The sequence below is a fragment of the Camelus dromedarius genome, chromosome 4 (assembly GCF_036321535.1).
Source record: "Camelus dromedarius isolate mCamDro1 chromosome 4, mCamDro1.pat, whole genome shotgun sequence".
Lineage (NCBI taxonomy): Eukaryota > Metazoa > Chordata > Mammalia > Artiodactyla > Camelidae > Camelus > Camelus dromedarius.
Window position 1 is genome coordinate 19,765,522 of NC_087439.1, and position 20,430 is coordinate 19,785,951.

The 20,430-nt window shown below is 39.1% G+C and overlaps 1 protein-coding gene across 1 annotated transcript in view; it reads left to right on the top strand.

Moving 5' to 3' along the window:
* THSD7B (thrombospondin type 1 domain containing 7B) overlaps positions 1-20,430 on the top strand; it is a 764,170-nt gene that overhangs the window by 496,626 nt on the left and 247,114 nt on the right. The window lies entirely within an intron of this gene.

The window sequence follows — 20,430 nt, forward strand, 5'->3', positions numbered from 1 at the left end:
GGGGCAGAGTGTTGCAGTATTCAAGTACTAGCCAAAGATACACTCTGTCCATGCGCTCTACCACTGAGCTATACCCACCCCACTTTAAGAATAAAATGAAGCAACTTTGAGGTCACACCCAGTCCTCCTTCACCCTAATTTTGTGATGCATTGATATTTGCTTTCAATTTAAGATAATTTTGACCTACCGAAAAGTTACAAAATAATACACTGATTTTTGTATCCCCAGTGTTCCTTGTTGTTAACGTCTTACATGTAATAATAACATAGTAATCTAAACCAGGAAAGTAGTGTTGATATGATACTATTAGTAATCTTAAGACCTTACTCAAATTTCACCAGTTATCCCATGGATTTCATTTTTTGTTTTGTTTATTTTTCCGGTTTCAGAGTCAGTCCAGGATTCCACGTGGCACTTCACTTTCATTCGTTGTCTGTTCCCTCCATCTGAGATAGTCCTTCAGTCTTTCTCTCTGGTGACCCTGACAGTTGTGAAGATCACTTGTCACTTATTTTTACAGTATGTTTTCCAGATTGGGTTTGTCTGACGTTTTTCTCATGATGAGATTGAGATTATACATTTTTGGCAAAAACAGCATCAAATCAGAGATACCTGATATCCACATGTCTTATTATAGATTCATTCTCACCACTTTGCTAATGTGGTACCTGGCAGGTTTCTCCGCTTTGAAGTGGCTGTTTTTCTTTTGTAAGTAATACATGTTTTTGTGGAAAGTTATCCTATTTCTCATCATTCTTTTGCCTGTTAATTTTAGAAGCCATCAAATCTTCTTAGTAGCAAAAATTACAAATGTAATATTTGCCAAGTGGTGATTTTCCATCATCCTAACTATATTTATTTATTTGAATAGTACTGATAGGAAGAACTGTTTCTTCTTCCCCATCAACTTATTTATTCAATTATTTATATCAGTATGGACTCATGGATAGTTGTATTAGTCAGCGAGTTATAATCCATTACTATCGTTATTTTGTTGCTCAGATTGTCTCAGATGTGGCCATTGGGAACTCCTTCAAGTTGGCTCCAAATATATTAATGTTTTTCTAAAGAGGGAAAAGAACATATGGATGCTGTTTTGCTTATTCAATGCTGTGTGACAAATCCAAAACATAATGGCTTAAAACAACATTATATTATTATCTCTCATGCTTCTGGGGATGGGCTGTCTGAATTTGGTGTCTTTCACTTGGGATCCCTCAAACAGTTGCAGACAGACAACTGCTAAGACTGCTGAAGGCTCCGTCCTTATGTGTTTGAAACCTGGCCAAGAATTGGAAAGGGTGGGGACTTCTCAGGTCTTTCTCCACATCGTTCCTTCCAATGGCGAGTTAGGCTTCCTCAGATTATGGGAGTCTCAACATAGTTGGACGTCTTATATACCATGATTGGGTTTGTCTGATGTTTTTCTACCTCTGGTAGCTTCTGGCGGAGAAAGTGCCCCAAGAGATCCAAGAAGAAGCTACCAGGCTCTGAGACACCTAGCCTCAGAAGTCACACATCATGACTTCCGCCATATTCTATTGATGAAAGCAGTTATGGGCCAGTGGGTTCAAGTTTGGGAAGTTGGGAGGCCCTCAGTATGGGGAATGGCCTACACGAAATGGAGAGAAAAAATTAATGATGGCACCTTGGAGACTAGCTACCATACATACCTGGTTTTGATTTAAATTAGTTTAATTTTAATGTCATTTTTATGTCTACATATTCCTTTTTACATAATATGCCTATATATTCATATTTCCATAAGAAAATATTCTCTATGCTTACAGGACTTCTGAATTAGACAGTAATTCAAGTTATATACCAGAAATACTAAAACCCCCATGTATTTTTAATTAACAAGATGAATTTAACATGACAGTCAACAGTGCTTCATTGAAATCAAAATTCTGCTTAGGATGTGGTATAAGTGCTGCAGAGAAGGAGGTTTTGAATCTGACTCACCAGAACCTCATCATTGAAGTAATTCACAAAGCTTCTAGGTGTGCTGCACATAGTGAAATAATTAACTGACAGAGGGGGATGGATGGAAAGGAGGACAGGAGAAAATAATTCGGGTCGTGTCTGTTGATGTTTATTCTTTAGCGATTTTATCAAGGTCCCTTAGCATCAGGAAGTTATCTTTTCTGTGATTCTGTAGCCACCTACTTGTACGTAGTCACAGGTGGCATACTCTTGAGGAACTTACAGTCTGTTTCTCTGTAACATAAGGAAGTACCAGCCCAAACTTTCTCCTAAAAACTGACAAAGGACAAACCTTTTCTTCCTAATAAATATCTTTTGAAGACAAATTAAGGACTGACCTCTGGTACTTTTCTTCCAAGAACTGTGTCATCAGTCGAAGTCCTGTGCCATTAGACATGTGGTCCTTCTGCTCAAACAGATAAGCACAACTGTTCCTGTCAGATGCCGGGCGTCCAGTCCGTCCAGCAGTCGCTGGAGCAGGTGTGTTTGCGGTAGAGGCAAAAATAACTGGAGAAAGGCAAACGCACACAAGCTCCTTAATGCTCGACTGCGTGCCAGGAGAGAAGGAAGAGTAAAAATAGCCAGAGGAAGTCTGCCTTGCCGTACTTGGGAATACAGGAAAGGATGTAGTAGAGAGACAGCACAGGACTCTGAAGGGAGGGCTTGGGAGCTGGGGTTAAAGTGGATGCCCTGATTTCTAAATTGAATTACAAACCAAAGGAAGGGCTCTTCACTTGTGGTTTGAGGTTTGGGGGAGATTTATAAGGCAGCCATTGTTAATAAATAGGTCTCTCAATGAGAGTAATGAAGGAAAATGCTTTGAGCCAAGTGATTATCATGAAGTGACTCTAGGAGCGGGGACCATCATGGGGAGGAAGCCACTGTAAGACTTTTATTAGGTGGCTTTGTGAGGTGTGGGACAGGCAGAAAGGCTTGCTGTTTTTCACTTACATAGACACGGGGCTCCTTCCTGCCATACCTCCCTCTTTAGCTCTCTTCTCGCTCGTTAATTTAACAATGTAGAGAGGCAGCAGTGACCTGAAGGAAGAGAATAGGTTTGTTTTTGTTTTTTTTTTTTTTAAATATCAGACAGCCCTGCGATTTTATCCCAGGTTCTCTGCTAACCAACCAGGCAGTATTTGGCAGGTGGTTGAATCTTTTGCAACCCCGGTTTCCTTTCCTCTAGAGTGAAGGTCTAATAATTACATCATAGGATTGTTTTGAAATGGAAAATGCAAAATGTTTAGCTCCTCTGTCCCTAGATTCCAAATGCCACCTAGTTAACTGTGACAAGCACAATGCTTCTCATTTTAAAATTCTACCCAGGGAAGCACTGTGACCCTCACTTGAGAACCTCTGGGCTAGACTAGATATTTATTTATTTTTAGAAGAAAGGGTATGTTTCCAGATCTCAGGCTGAGCACATACTGTAATGCACAACTCCCACACTTAATCCTGAGAAAGGATAGAAAAGATAATTGAACTAACACATGACTTCATTCTTTTGCAATACACTGACTCCTTGGTGGACCAGAAAATGAAAGATTAGATTGTTGATGGAAGCAATGGTCTCAAATACACATGTTCAGTTTTGAAGTGCCTAATAAATAGTGTTCCGCTTTGCTCCTTGAGTCCTGAATCAATTGAGAAAAAGGAAAAAGAAAAAACAATGGGCTAAGACTCGGGATTAAATATTTCGCTTGTTAAACTTACATCTAGGGACAAATGAGTTTCTGAATGTGAGAATGAAACTGACTTTCCAACCAGCCACAGCAACACAGGCTGGGGAAGACCTTCCCACATTTAGAGATGTGATTGCTGCCCTTGTAACATCCAGTCTGGCTGAGCAGAGAACCCCTCATGACCTCTGCAGGCAGGCCCACTTTGGAATGATGAAAACAAAGGAAGGTGCTGGATTTTGTATGCCCACATTATTCCAGATGCCCCAGTCGATTTCCTCCCTTCCAGGGGAGGGATGATGAAAAGGAAGAGACAGATCAGAAGTGTTAACAGCTACTGAAACTTCCTTCCTGTGGAGGAAACATCGCGGGTTGGGAAGAACCTTTTTCCTCTAGTTATTGCATGCGAATTAAGTGCTGCCTTTGCAAGAGTGCACCATGCCTGGAAAGAGTGGGCGTAAAGGACAGAAGAGGTGTTGCCGGGTTGGGGGTGTCCAAGCACAAAAAGAAGGGAGGGTAGTTATCATTAGCCGTTGACTCTTGCTTATCTCCCTACTCCAGCCTGGGTCAAACAGCGGTGGGGCGGTACGTGTTAGGAGATGGAGCCTGACACGTGGTCGCTTACATGGGAGGGACAGGATGGTGATACCCAAGTGGAGCAGGGAGTCTCCTGTGCAGAGACTGACCCCAGGGTCATCTTTGACTCCATATTCAGCCCCTGACTCCCTCCTTCTGAAAACAGACGTTAATACAAACCTCAGAATCTATTTCTTGCCTTCTCTCATCTCCACCCTCAGACACGCTGTTTGTCCTGATACATCAGAGTCTAATAGAAAATCTCAACTATAAACAAATGCTAGTAAGTCATTAGTCATCCAACATTTAAGATGCCATCACCAAAGCAAGGGAGAAAACTCAAATGGAAGAATCTTCTACAAAAAGCAGTTCATTGAGGAAGCAGACTGTGACAAAGCAGATTGTGTTGCTGGTTTTCTGATTCAGCATTCTGGCTCCACAAAAGATAATGGAACAGTACCTCTGACAGCTAGGGAGAGACAACTTGCTACCTAGAATTTAATGCCAGATCCCACTATTCCATTCATGTGTGAAGAGAAAATAAAACTTGAAAAAAGTAGACATGCAGAAATATGTAATGCGTCTAGAAAGACACAGACCTTGCTGAAAAAAATGGAAAGATGTGCCTCAGAACGAAGAAAAAATAATTTAGGAAAATAATGGGATGTAAGAATCAATGCTGTTAAGGATATGCTCAATCAAGATTGTAGATGAAAATTTAAGGAGAGACAGGCTGGGGAGAGAGAGAGAGAGAATATGGAACCCAAGAAGTAGGAACTCTCACTGAGAAGAGCAGTTAAGCAAAAACAAGGAAAACTGGCAGTGCATGAAGCGTAGAGAACAGCTAATCTAGATCAGGGGAGGGGGTATTTGGGGGCATGTAGATTCCATGTACTGGCTAAATTTGTGAGATTAGGAACGAGATTTGGGACGGAAGCAATTCAGCTGATGCAAAATAAATAAATAAGTGATAGAAAGGAAAAAAAGAGTAAGAAACAGTGTAAGACAAAAAAAAATCTAAACAAGACACATTCTTTTTCTAAATTTAATTAACTCCTATGTCTCGCCCTGGATGAATTGTCCTGGGTTGCTTAGTGTGGTGGGAAGAGTGGGATGGGGAACTTGCCCCTTTACTTCTGTGTAAGGCTGGGGTGCTGTCAGCTGCTGCTCGGCTCGTGGACCTTCCCTTACCCCATTTATCTTTGTTCTGAGGGTGTTTTTTATTTTGGTAAGAAACACATAACGTGAAATTTGCTATCTTAACCATTTTTAAGCACACAGTGTAGAGTGTTAACTGTGTACACTGTTGGGCGGCAGATCTCTAGAACCTGTCATCCTGCCCATCCAGAACATTATGCCCGGCATCCCCTCCCCCAGCCCCTGGCAGCCACCATTCTGCTTTCTGTTCTAAGTTCGGCTACTTTAGATACCTCGTCTAAGTGGAGTCATGCAGTGTTTGTCTTACTGTGACTTACGTCACATAGCCTGATGTCCTCAAAGTTCATTCATGCTGAGACATGTGACCGGATTTCCTTCTTTTTTAAGGCTGAATGATGTTCCGTTGTGTGTATATGCTACATTTCCTTTATCTGTTCCTCTGGTGATGAACATTTAGGTCATTTGTACATCATGGCTATTGTGAATGGTTCTGCAGTGAACATAGGTGTGCAAAAATCTCTTCAAGATCCTGTTTTTAGTTATTTTTGGATATAGATCCAGACATGGGACTGTGGGATCATATAGTAATTCTATCTTTAATTTTCTGAGCAATCACCATACTTTTTTCTGAATTGGATGCACCATTTTACATCCCGGCCAACAGTGCACACGGTTTCCAGTTTCTGCACATCCTCACCGACTTGTGTTTTGTCTTCTGTTTTGCTGTTCTGTTTTGTTTCGTTTTTTGATAATGGCTATCTTAATGAGTGTGAGGTGATATCTCATTGTGGTTTTGATTTACATATCCCTGATTGCTAGCGATGTTGAATATCTTTTGATAGGTTTGTTGACCTTTTATGAATCTTCTTTAGAGAAATGTCTATTCAAATCCTTTACCCATTTTTTAATCAAGTCATTTGTTCTTTTTGTTGTTGAGTTGTAGGGGATTCATTGTCAAAAAAACCCACAAAAACGAAAAACGTAGCATGACTAGAGGAATCTAGACCAGAGTTTCACAGTAGCTGCACTTAAGTTGGACCATTAATCATTTTGTTTGCATGCATTCAGCAATATGGAAACGTCTATATGCAGGCATTTGGCCCATCTTAAAGGCTCTCATGTGAAGAAAGAGATTGTGAAAGAACCAGATGCAAAATTTCATGGATATCTGATTGCTGTAGACCCTCAATAAAAGATATGATTAATGCATCACCAAGAGACGATCTAAATTCAGGTTATACAAGGTAGTATCAAAAGCCAAGCATGATTTAGGAACTAAAAAGCAATTGTTCGCCAACGAATGCCTGGTGACAGTATCTGTAACTGCAAGGCCAGATGTTCAGACTCCTGCTCATGCTTGCGTTTTCTCTAGTTTTTGATTTCCTGAGTGCTGTTAATCATATGCCCTCGATATGCAGCGTTCAATCCATTTTGTTAGCCTTTTATCATTTTGAACAGTTACAGATTATCCCTCCATGGAGTATGCTAGAAATGCCCTTATGTTGCACCAGCCTGTGCTTTATGAGATAAACATATGAGTGATTCAAGCTTTGTAGCGAGCCTGTGTGTCACATAAGGGCCCAGTCATAATTTTTGAATTGTCTGCCTATGCACATTAAATCAAAGTGTCTGTATGAACCAGTGATCATATTTCACGAGCTGGGTAGAATACTTCATTATCCTGTTTCTGTGAACACTGTTTTCCTTTTCTTTTTTTTTTTTTTTTCCTTTTTACCTTTCCAGTTTTACTTAAGGAGTGGTGGAGCACAAAAGTTTGACTTAATCAAGGTCAGAGTCAAGGCACTGGAATCTAAATGCTGTGTTTTTTCATTCCTATTGTCTTGAAAGTTTAGAAATCTGTGCATTTAGATAGCATTTCCCTGGCTACAGAATATTATTCTTTACCTTTCTTGTGGTTTTAGAAAGTGATAATAAATCTGAAATTTTCCAAAAACTCAATAGTAGTATAAAATAATTATGAAATAGTTTTCTGGCCAGCTAAAATTGTGATTTACTGAATGTGAGTGAGTGAGTGAGTGAGTGAGTGTGTGTGTGTGTGTGTGTGTGTGTGTGTGTGTGTGTGTAACTATTTCCACAGACCCGGATACATTTAGATACAGTTGGCGATACATTTTGTCCTGTGGCAAAACCCTTCATTTGACTGATCAAAATGGAAAATGGCTTCAGAAGCATGTGTTCAAGTCTGTTGCTTTGGGAAATCAAGCATAAGTAATCACGGGAATCTGCAAATCCAACTAACATGTTTCCTATGGAGGCATTATTTGTGATTTTTTTTAACAGCATTTTTACCCATTTGTCATTTCTTCGTGGAACAAAGTGATCATGAAAAGGAATATTATTAATTTGTGATACTGATTGCATTCGGTTTCAGCTGATTAAAGCCAGCTGGGTGGGACACAGTACCCCAATGCTGTAAGAATCATTCCTGGCCTGTACAAAGTTCATGAAAATCCTTGGCAATTTGTTAAATAATGTGCCAGGTGATAGCTATAAATTTGTTATATTTTAGAAAGGTCTATCTTTAATTCATGAACCTTTCAATCGCCTTAAAAACTTATGCCAGAGGGGCAAAGCTGTCTGACCCACTTACAGTTATTGCAAACCCTGCTTCTGGTTATAGTTTCAAAGTAGGCTATTGCTGTTGCCTGCTGTGTTCACCATTATATTGAGACCGTTTTTCTTTGACTCTTGAATACCCAGGTAGTTCTTGTGATGGTTATTTCAAATTCCTAGTCTCTCATTTTTAAAATGAGTCCATGCTTTTTCAAACTCTTGCTCAGTGATCACCAACAAGAACTGTAATGTGGTAAAGTTATAACATTAAAAGAACTACCAGAGATAAAGAGGGAGAAGTGTCATTTTAAGGGTATCTATCTTGTCTACTAATTCTGAGATAAATAATAAGGTGTAGCAATGGTTAATCATAATTTGCTAGACAAAGTTTCTCATAAACTTCCTAGGGCAAACACAGAGGCTGGAAAGAGTGATATTGCTATCAAATGCCACTAAAACAATCTCTGAAATATTAGGTATTCTCATTAATTATTTAAAAACAGAAGTGCTGTTTGATAACCTACTGTGTACTAAGGGTAGAATGGAGAATGTGGTGCCTGCAGTGTTACTCTTCTGGATCTTTTAACTTAATGATGCAATTATGTACCAAACAAATAGATATTTTAAATAAGCCATTCTTATTCTGGTAAGTGTTATAAAGGAAAAGTTCAGAGTGAAATGAGTGAGTTTAGTAATGTTGAGTCTGGATAAAGGGAACTTGATTGGTCAGGAAAAGGAGACAGGATATTGCCAACAAAGGGAATATTATGTGTCCATCTACATGTAAGGAAGTTGTTCAGTGCATGGGAATCATTGAACTAGACCTATTGTGGCTAAATTATAGCTAGACATAGAGATTGAGACTGTCTGAAGTAAAGCTACATCAGAGGGGAGGGAAGGAAGGTCATACAGGAGCATGTGAACTATGGTCATGTACTTAGACTTTATGATGAAAGCAGTGGGACCACTGCAGAGTGTTAGTCTAGAGAGTGGCATGATTAGATTTATGCTTTCAGAAGATAACTCTGGAAGTAATGTGGAAAATGAGTTGGGAGGAAGGAAGACTGGAATAAGGGAGACCAGGTGGAGGACTAGTTTCATAATCCAGTGAAGACATGATAGTGGCTTTGATTATCAAGATGCCAGTGGAGATGGAAAGAAAAGGATGTGCTGCAGAGATCATTAAAAGGTAGAATACCCAAGATTAATTGAAGAGGGGAGTAAAAAGAAGAGAAGTATTCGGGACAACACTCAGGTTTCTGGCTTGAGCAAGGGCAGCATTGGTGGTGACACCACTAATGAGTTAGCCTTTAGAGTGCAGGAAGATATAGAGAAGGTCATTGATAAAACTCTGGACATGTCATGTTTGCATGGGCTGCATGGAAAATATACCCTGGAGGAGATGACTCATAGACAAGTGGGGCTAAATGGAAAGGTCTGAGTTGCAGATTCAAGCCTGGTAATCCCTGGTGTCACCATTGGCAATTGAATCCTTGGGATTGGATGAGATCGTCTAGACTAAGAGACAGACTGCGTTAGGTGAGAAGAGGTGAAGGCTTAAGACCAAGCCTCGAGGAACTCCAGATGGCAGAACATGGTATGAATTTGGGTGTCATTTAATAACTTACGTAAGTAATTAACAAAGTATGTTTAACGCTGAACATCAAAGTTGTACATTTGATAGATTTTTTTTTAATCATCATCCAGTGAAGTATTGTATTTTCAGCAGGACACATACAATATTTCTGAGGCTTCAGGCAAGTCACGGCCTCTAAAGCTTTAGTTTATTTGTTAGCAAAATTAAAGTCTACCCAACTGTGCGTAAGCAAGGTAGATTATCACTTTAGTGGACATTTTTACTAGGGATGGTCTCCAGCTAAGTAGAAACCAGAGTGCTGATAGAACGAGGCATCGGATGAGTGAGTCTTGATTGAGTTTAGGACATAGAGGGAAAGTGGAAGATTAACAGCATGGGACTCTGGGTAACTTGGAGCCTGAGAACACTGAACACATGGGCAGTAGAGGGAAGACCCTGGTGTGACTAAGACAGTGAGGAGACGGGCAAAGCATGGGGATAAATTTTGCCAACTGCAAGTTTTATTTAAGGATGGCCTTTTAATAATCCTGTTAGTTCTCTTGTAATTCTCCCTCAAACCACAAAGCACTAAATGGTTGCATCATTTATTCTATCTTCAAAGCAACACTTTACCTAAAAAAGAGAAAAAAAAAGGAGAAAAAGCATTTCATATAATTACAAAGGAAGATGAATTCTCAATACTAGTCAGGACAAAACAGAGACTCTTCTCTCTATTTTCTCACCTGCCAGCATGATCCAAAGGAAGTTAAGGAACAGATGGATCACGTGGGATGAACCACAGTTGCTTCTGAAAGTTTACGTGTTTGAATGGGTCTCTTTTTAAGGAGGGACAAAAACTTGTCACCCTTCTCACTCAAAAACAGTTTGGTTTTATGGGGACCTCAGGAAGCTGAGCTGGCTCCCGAATTGAGTAATTGAATCCTTTCAGCCTTAGAGAGTCTTTAACCAGTTTTGTTCCTTAAGTTACTGTCTCCTGGTTGATGAGGTTTACCTAGAGTGGGATCTACAAGATTCAAAATTCCTGCCATGACCACAGCCCTTTTTTGAGGCCAGTGTCCACCAGTGGGTCCTGACATGTAAATTGCTGAGTAAGTGTCGTGTGTCTCTGACACTCTGCCCACAACTCATGGAAGCGGATCTCAGTGTTTTAGTTGAAGCCAATGAAAGCAGTGTTTCCTAAACTTAAGGTTAAGCTGTTTATGGAAATACTTTTAAACGTTCAGAGGGATACAACGTGTTCAAGACAAAAAGGCCTTATCTTTAAAGTAGATTTGTTTAACTATTAAACAGAGTTAAACAGGTTTGTTTGGTCTGAAATGTTTTGGAGCCTTCATATATCATATTGTGAGTTTCCAAGAGGTGGGTTTGGTATGCATTTTCCACTAGCTCTTTTGATAGCAGAATAAACTCTGATTAGCATCTCCTAGTATCTGTCCCCTGGAATCCTGTAGAAATGGTGCATTATCCATAAAAGACACTAAATAACTATTAATTGGCCTAGTTCTGGAATTCTGTTCAATGCAGATGCTCTGTACTAGTCAGTGACTGCCTGACTCAGTCAGACTTTCAATTTTGGAAAGACAGAGATGCAGACCTGGAAAGAAGTCAGGAGCAGGTGGAGATGCGGAGAGTAAGAAAAGCGGTCAGAAAGGAACTGAGTAGTGAGGACAGTGGAGTGCTAACTTAGGGAGATGCGGACAACCTCACCGGAGAGTTTTGCAGCTTGTGTCAGTTAGCAGCGGTATTGTTCGCTCCTTCCTGTTGCTGTTGGCGTTTGATTGGTGGTGAAGCTTTGTCTCCATTCTCCACAAGGTCAAGTATTCAGCTATGGACAGTGATGTGTGTGCCCAGCCTCCCTGTGTATCCTTCACCGCCCTATCCAACCACACTTCTTTTCCTCGAAAGCTAGAGTGTGTCCATATCAGGAGGTAGCTCTGGACAGGGCCATGGATTTCCCTGAAAGAATCACAGGAGTGAGGATTCATTCCTCCAGACCTCCTAGAACCCATTGTAGGTTAGGTAGTTTGTCTTCAAGCCTGGTACTCTTTAGCATTTGAATCCACCTATTCATTTTTCTAGGTAAAGGCTTATAAGTTAATACATATGAATAAAAGGATCTTACGCTTTCTTTGGCCAAATAAAACAGAAGCCTTAACCACATAGAAACCTTCCTTCAATTCAACCTTTCAGAATCCTTAATTTACATACTGCAGGAGATTCTGCACATGGTTGCAAAAGAGGTAGAGAATGTCTTGGAAGAATTAGTAGACTGTAGCTACAGGGAAAAAATACAACACATTTAAATCAATTTCTGTGTCACTTTTTATTAGAGAAGGGCCATCTCGCCGCCATATGGTCTGCTTTTCCAGCCCCCCAGCTGGGTCTGATGTCTGATCTTTCTTCTCTGTCTCAGACTAATCCTGCTTGTAACTACATGGCTGGCCCTAGAGGCAAAGCTAGTACTTCTCTCCCTTCTGCTTCCAAACAACTATATGCATGTTGCCTCTGAAATATTTCATTACATTGTTATTATAGTTCTTTGTTTATATATTTATCTTTCCCATGAGATCATGAGCTTCTTAAGGGCTGGAGTAGTATCTTACTTCTCTTTGCATTCCTGTGGCCTCATAGATCGTGGATGTTGAATACGTGAATATAATTAATGCAGTCAGAAAAGAACTCCTTACTCTGAACATCTCAATTCTAGTAAATGTATAATGCATGGCATGTTACCTTTAATTTTATTTTTTATTTTTATTATTTTTTGTTGAAGTATGGTCAATTACAATGTGTCAATTTCTGGTGTATGTTACCTTTAAAAAGTCTCTCTTTTAAGAGGAAAAGGAAATTGATTAAATACCCTGTACCTTGACTGTTGGAAAGAAGCAGTAACTTGTAATCATATTCATAGTTTAGCCAAAAGGATGGGTTTTTCTTTAATACTCATATAGCGAAATCCTCTGCTAAGCAATATAAAAATAACATATTGTTGCATTTAGATTCTTTCTGTTATAGATTTTACTATAATTAATTCATTTTATACCTTTTCCTTTTTAAATAATATAAGGTACATCTGGCAGATAGGAAATAGCCTCAGGTTAAGAGTTTTTCATCAAGTTTTATCATCGCTTGTGACTATTTAGCAATTGCCTTTATGGTTATAGATTCTATTATGAAATCCACGGTAATTTTGAATTTTTTTTGGTAGTTATGAAATTTAGAATCAAGGTGGGACTATTTTTGTTCAGAAAACAGCTCATAAACTCAGTCCTATTTTGACTGAAGTTTGAATTTTAGGTCCTTCTGGGTATCTGAGCCATCATTTTTTCTGTGTCTTGATCATCTAATCAAAAGGGAATATTCTAAATGCATTTTTATTTTGCCTGAAATTAACAGTGAGGCTTGAAGCAGATGTTATGAGAGACTGGAAATAACTGTTAAAGAAAAAGAATAGCAAGGGACTACTGCAGTCAAGCAAGGAAATGGCAAAGTAAACAACAAAATTAAAAAAAAAATTAGGAAGCACCCACTGTCAGTATCTTTAATAGATTTATTTGGAATGATTTGAGTGTTTGATGGTTTCTGAAAGGAGTAGTCATGAATGAATTTCAGGCCTCAAATATTTATTCTTCCTTAAGAAGAGTCACAAACTTTAAAGCTTTTTAAGTGCTTCGTGTTCTTACATGTAGGGTTTTTTGTGGGGGGGGTTGTTTTTTGTTGTTGTTGTTGTTGTTTTTCTGGAGACAGAGCAATAAAAATAAACTAGTAGCCATCAACTGTAACTGTGAAATGTGATGGCCATTTAAATACTGAAAAGCCAGAAGATCAGAATAGCCCATCAGAATTGTGTTACCAATAAGTCATCTTATTTGATTGATATTTCTTTTACATGAAGTAAATGACACACTCATAAGCAGAAATATTTCTGTAAGACAGATTTTTAAAAAGCCAGATTTCTTCTGTATAGCACAGGGAACTATATTCAATATCTTGTAATAACCTTTAATGAAAAAGGATATGAAAACAAATATATGTATGTATATAAATATGACTGGGACATTGTGCTGTACACCAGAAATTGATGTTGTTACTGACTATACTTCATTAAAAAAAAAAAGAGAGAGAGAAATATTTCCACAGGAATTAAGGGTTTCTTTTGTAAAGATATATTTTAACACCTACGTGTTCTTCTTAAAGTATCTCCAGACAGAATGAGAAGTATAAGAAATAACAGTTTTCTGTCAAGAAAAATAAGTATATCTTTGCACAGACACAGGTATCTGTGAAGGGAGCAGAGATATGGTTAAGGTTAAAACATACTAATAGAGACAGTTCCCAACTCATGAATGCTTTTTAAAATCAGCATGATTTTCTTGCCTCTATTTCCTTCTCTGTAAAATGGAAATGATAATAGAATCCAACTGCAGTGTATAGAATAGTTCCAGGCACATAGTAAGCACTCTGTAAAGTTGACACCCTGCTTTTTTGCCCATCTGCTTTAACTTATTCTTTCCTGAAAATTATAGAGGTGGCAGCCTGTCATGTTCATCCAAGCAGGGAGAGAACAGGCATCTGTGAAGTCCACTGCAGGCATGGCTTCTCAGTGATGCAGGGAGTTGCTGTTGAAGGCTAATGTGTGTGTGTGTGTGGGGGGGGGGTCCTGTGTATCACCGAGTATCACTGAGCTACCAAGGTTCTTAAGTGTGAAGACAGTTCTACAACCCCTAGGGTGAATTTTGGCCAAGGGAACACTGTGGTGAGTTACCAATTTTGCATATCTTTATGCTCAGTACTTTTATATTTCTCACGTATCCACATCTCAGAGCTGTACCTGGCCTAAGGTGTCTATTCAGAACTGAGTTCATGATCCATCAATTCATGGGTAGAATTTTGGCCCCCTCTTCTCTCTATAGGAATCAAACTTAGAGATTAGACGTCTTTTCCCTTTAAATCCTCGAACAGCAAGCATCAGATGACATTTCTTTAGGATCCTCACAAGGCTATTTACTCATTTACTCACCCTTCTGAAGGAAAGCTAATTTCAAGTCCAAAAAGTATCAGTGCTAGAATAGTACATTAATAACTCCTAATGAATCTTATAGCCTGGTAACCTGTGTCCGTGGGATAGCCCCCCCCCCCCAGTGTTGATTCTGTGCTTGCTCATGTGACTCACTTTGGCTAATAGGACATCTGTAAAGACGACACATAGATTTGGTAAGTGTTTGCCTACCGGAGCGTGCCCTCTTGGAAGGCTCCTGCTGTGTCTTGAGGAAGCCTGATACTCCTCGAGGGAGTTGGTGAGGATGTGGAGAAAAGGGAACCTTTGTACCCTGTTGGTGGGAATGTAAATTGTTGCAGCCACTGTGGAGAACAGCATGGGGATTCCTTAAATAACTAAAAATAGAATTACCATATGATCCAGTAAATCCATTCTTGGGTATTTATCCAAAAACAAAAAGAATACACTAATTCAGAAAGATACTTGAATCCCAATATTCATTGCAGGATTATTTACATTTGCCAAGATATGGAAGCAACCTAAGTATTCATCAAGAGATGAATGGATAAACTAATGTATGTGTGTGTACATATATGTATATACAATGGAATACTGCTCGGTCATCATTAAAAAGAATGAAATTTTGTCGTATGCAACAACATGGATGGACATAGAGATACTGTGCTAAGTGAAACAAGTCAGAGAAAACTAAATACTGAATGATATCACTTACTTGTGGAATCTAAAAAAATAAACTAGTGAATATAACAACAAAAAAACATACTCACAGATCTAGAGAACAAACTAGTAGTTACAGTGGGAAGAGGGAAGAGGGAAGGGCAAGATAGGAGTAGAGGTTTAAGAGATACAAATTACAATGTATAAAATAAATAAGCTAGGAGGATGTATAATACAATACAGGGAACATAGCTAATATTTTATAATACCTATAAATGAAGTATAACTTTTAAAAATTGTGTATCACTAGCTTGTACACCTGAAACTTACTTAATATTGTACATCTGTTCTGGGAGGGTAGTTTCTTATCTCATCACAGAGAGAATTCAGAGATGAGACACAGAGGACAAGAAAATTGAAGTGAGGATTTTTTAAGGGATAGATAGTTCACTCCCAAGGGGAGGGCAGGCAGGCTCAGGTGAGCAGGTGCACTGAACTTCTTTGACAAGTTGGTTACATAGGGTGTAAAAATGAATGGGAGGGGTTTTGGGTTGTATTCCCTAATTTTCATCCCAGCTCCACCTTCCTGAGGGGAGGAAGGGTTTTTGTCCTTATTTAGTCTGGATCGGAAATGTCATGGTGTCAGTGCATGATGGGTACTTCTAATCTGCAACAGTAATTTTATTGTAATGAGGGCATAATGAGTAAAAGGTCATATTCAGATGCCAGAGACTCCTGTCTTTTCTCACCTTTCTTTGTCTGCCTCCAGACCACCTGTCATCCCAAAATGTGTGGTTTCTTCTCAGTTCAGGGGTTCTTGCTTTTCTCTATCTGCCCAAGGACCTCTTGTTCACAAGATGTATGGTTTCCTGTCATTTGGCCCGTGTTCCCCTTTCTCTGCTCATATCTAGCTACCTGTCTGCTCCAATACGTCACCTAGTCCTTAAAAAAAAGGTTGGGCCCTCAACACCTTAAGAGTTGTTTAGTAAGTTACCTCTTCTTCCTAGTTGCATTTGCCAGTTTGGAGGCCATCTGGACTTACTTTAAATGAAACCACTGGAAAAAATTCCTGTTTGGAAAATGTATTTGGAGAAAATGGGTATTCTAATTTGTCTCTCTTTTGAAAACTAGTGCCAGCTCCAGCGTTGCTAACCCACTCTGTAATCTTTTATCCTCATGTGTCAAGACATTGATCAACAGTGTTGTAGGCTGCGGCAAATAATAGTGATAAAATTACAATAGCGCATGTCATAACTGTGGGAAGAGCGTTAATGATAATTTACTCTGCAGCTCACTCTTACACCTGTTAGAACATTTCAAATGGAAAGTGAGGCTTTACCCTGTGTTTCAAATACTTCCCTTCTAAGTGTGCCTTTTAATCTTACCACTTTTTCACATTTCAGAGCAAATTATCTCCATTTGTTCTCTTGTGCCTTTGCCCTGATACTTTCCTCTTTTAATGGTGATTTTATTTTTTGCCTAAGTGAGCATTCGTGCCCTCAGGCACGAACCTGAGATGCTGCTTATTTCAAATACCTCAGGACAAGTAAAGCAAGCTTCTTTTTCAGGTTGGAAGACTCTTCAGTCAGTTTTTTTTTTTTTTTTAAACCTAAAAGGAATTCTGAGATTCCCACTGAAATTTCCTTATAGACAGTGTTCCCTGAAAAAGATGCATTTTAAAAACTGGTAGCCAAGGCTCTAATGAGAACCTTATTTCTCTTTCTCTCGTTTTATAAAATGGCTCAAACAGACCTGACTTTTCCATCTCATGTAATAGCATCTGCAAGAGCATTTTTGGTCATGATTAAGGGCTGATTTAATTTGCACACAGTAGATGATTTAGATGTCAACTTTGTACAACTACAAAAAAAAATGTTTATTTAAGAGTGACTATGAATATTCCAAGTTAATTTGAAAAAAATCTCTTAAACAGCACCAACCTGTTACTGATTTATGAAAGATAATGTCCCAGGAAACAAGAGGAAGGCTTTCGGGCGAGTGGCTCTCAGACAAGGAGCCCTCCTGGCAGCTGCAGTGACTTCCTACACTCATTCTGCTTTTGGTGTCACTTGTCACCACAGGAAGGTTCAGGAAGTGCGAGAAATCAGGAGTTGCTTATAGACCCATTCATTGAGAGCAGAAGCCATCTGTCATACTTTGGAAACCTTCCGTGCCAAACACAGCATCTTGGATTTAGAAGGTGCTTAGTAAATACTTTACTTAGTGGGTGACTTTCAGCAGGGCTTTAGTGACTTTCCAGGCATCACAACATGGATGTCAACTTTCATAAACCATTTTTATCAGTGTCCTTGGTTGTCAATGCATGGATTTGTGGATTCTCTGGTGCCTGTAGCTGTTTTCAAAGAAGGCTTTTACTCACGGACATTTATCACATGTCCTAAAGCACATATTCCTCTGCCGAAAGCACACAAACCAAGTTTCATGGATCCCTATTACCTACAGAGACAAGAGCCCTTAAGAGGGCACCCGGGGCCTCCCACGGTGTTGCACATGCTTACTTTTATTGTCTTATTTCCCATATGAGCTTTAGGTTTTCGTCCAAGGAGGGCTAATTAGCCACACCATTCCTTCTCTGTAGGATCTTCTCCCTCTGCATGTTACCAGACAAAATCGAAGGCACCCTTCCTGGTCCTGCTTCCTCCAGGCATCTCATCCATCTCTCACTTTGGAGGTGGGGGCAACTTCAGGGTGGGCTGGACTGGGACTTTGGCAGGTTGCATTTGAAAGAAAAGCCTTGGAGGGGCTTAGCGCCAGGACACAGAAAAACTTGCTTTATCTAAAAACGGCAGGAGAGCTAAATTAAAGTGAAGAGGAGTCAGCGTCAAGGCATCAGAGCAGCGGAGAAGGAGGTGAAATGTAGAGGGATTAAGTGGGGGTTTAAACCGTGTCACTAGCAAGGAAAGCCGCCAAAGGCGGGGTGGTGCTTTCAGGGCAGGCTCTTTGAAGGAGGGCGGGAGGGCCGAGGGGCAGGGTGCTACTGCGGGCCTCTGGTCTGAGTGGACTCCAGATCTACATTTTAAAGAGGAGTAATAAGCCATGGGCTGTTGTAACCCTAGACACGTGCAGGAACGTTCAGTCTCCTCCTGGGCTCCGTGAACTTCTAGACAAACAGGTCATGCGCCAGGTGCTACTTTGGATGTGTGTGTGGCATCTCTCCTGCCCTGCTGTAAGGTCCAGTGTAGATGGTGGGGTTCCTTCTAGACTTATCTTCCTATACCCCTACAACCCTCTGACCCTGCACTCGCAGACACTTACAAGCTCCCAAGACAAACTATTTGTATTGAAATAATGAATAAATCAATGAAGAGGTGATTCACTTGTAATATAGGAACCTTAATGTGAGATCCAGTTATGGATATAGATAAAAGTGGGCTTAAATTGTATCTAGCAGGGCTGCGTGAACTGAGTAACTGCCACATTTTTTAAGTTTAGGTAATCAGTGCTAGAAGTTGACTTGCCCAGCAAGGACATGCTGATGTCTGTGAACTTTTTAATGAATGTAACAGTGTCCTTAGAAGCATTAACGTGTGAAATGTGGAATTGAAAGACTGCAGGAAATGTGGCTTCGTGGCCGTCTGTGTTGGACATGAGGTCTAGTGTCTCTGAGCCTCAGTTTTCTTTTCTCTGAAATGGAGATAATTCCCTGCCTCATCTGTTTTCCAGAATTGGGGGCGGGAACAAATCAAATATGTATGAAAATTTCTTGGTAAACTATCACATCACACAAATGTTACATTTCATTTTTACTAATATACACATTTATGGAGAAAAATTCAAGGGCCTATTATCTAGGGAATAATCCTTTGATTTTTTTGCCTTTATCAGATCTTTACAACAGTTGAAAGAAAAGGCTATAAATGTCTAGGTTTTCTACTGTTTTTATTTTACTGATTGTATATCAATAGGATGTTTTGAGGAGAAGAAATATCAAAAGGAGGTGTAGCACACAGGTTGTGTTAGGGAAACTTTTTTTGAATATTAATTACAATACTTCCTTAAAATTTTATGGGGACTTAATGTAATTAGATTAAAATATAAACATTTTAATAGGTTTACTCACTCTATATTAAAATACAGAATTTCCATAATTATTTTTACTTTTTATGTTACTTCCTTTGCTCTATTATATTTTTATCTTATCTCTATTACATGTTCTTACCAAAAGACCTTTAAATTCTTTCTGAAGTCAGTATTAACAGAGCTACTTCAAGGAATAAAGTATGAGAATTTTTGTCTTGCCCCTTTACTACCAAATTATGTTATTTCATCTTCAAAGTTACTATGTACTTTTTCAGAATTTACCTATCTGGGCAGATGAAGAGATAAAATAAATGACCATTTTATTTTCCTTTTTGCTTGATATTTTCCCTCAGCGTCCATGCTTCAGGTAGCTGTATTACTTGCCCGTCGTATGTCCTGGTGCCGTGGTTAGCTAACATATAGCTCAGGCAGGCCGTGGAGTAGAAAGGCAGATAGCTTATCAAGAGATCTGGGTTCTAGACTCATTTTTCCATTTTAAATGCTTGCCTCAGCTTGGGCAAGTCACCTTACTTCTCTGAACTCTATTTTCTTCATTTGCAAAGGGGAGGTATTATCATCATTCTAAGTGAAGTGGGCCAGAAAGAGAAAGAAAAGTGCCATATGACTTCACTTATATGTGGACTCTGAAAGAAAAAGGACACAAGTGAACTACTTATTGTTTATAACTTAGATGACTGATGTCTTGAATATGTGTGAGCACATTTGACTGTCGTTTATCATTGGATTACCTCATTCTGTTGGGATTTTTATTTTGTGGTTGGCTTTATTCCTTTGATGACTGTGTAAATTTAAAAAGCTAAAGCTCTAATCTGTTCTTAGAAACATATGTAAACTAAAAAATATGCAGTATATTGTATATTTGTATTTATATGCAATATAATGTATATGTGCAGTCAAACTGTAGTAATTCTACCTAATAAAACTGAAAAGGAAAAAAAAGAAAAAGAAAAAAGGAGAGGTATCAGCAGTAACCAGAGTCAGAAAAATGAATCAAGTTACACAAAGGTGTTATTAGGGCAAAATAATGCAATTGACACTGATGAGGCTTGTGTAAATTGCAGTTATCACCCCAAAAGTATTTTTAAGTATTTTTTTAATTCTATGAACACCTACAAAGCAA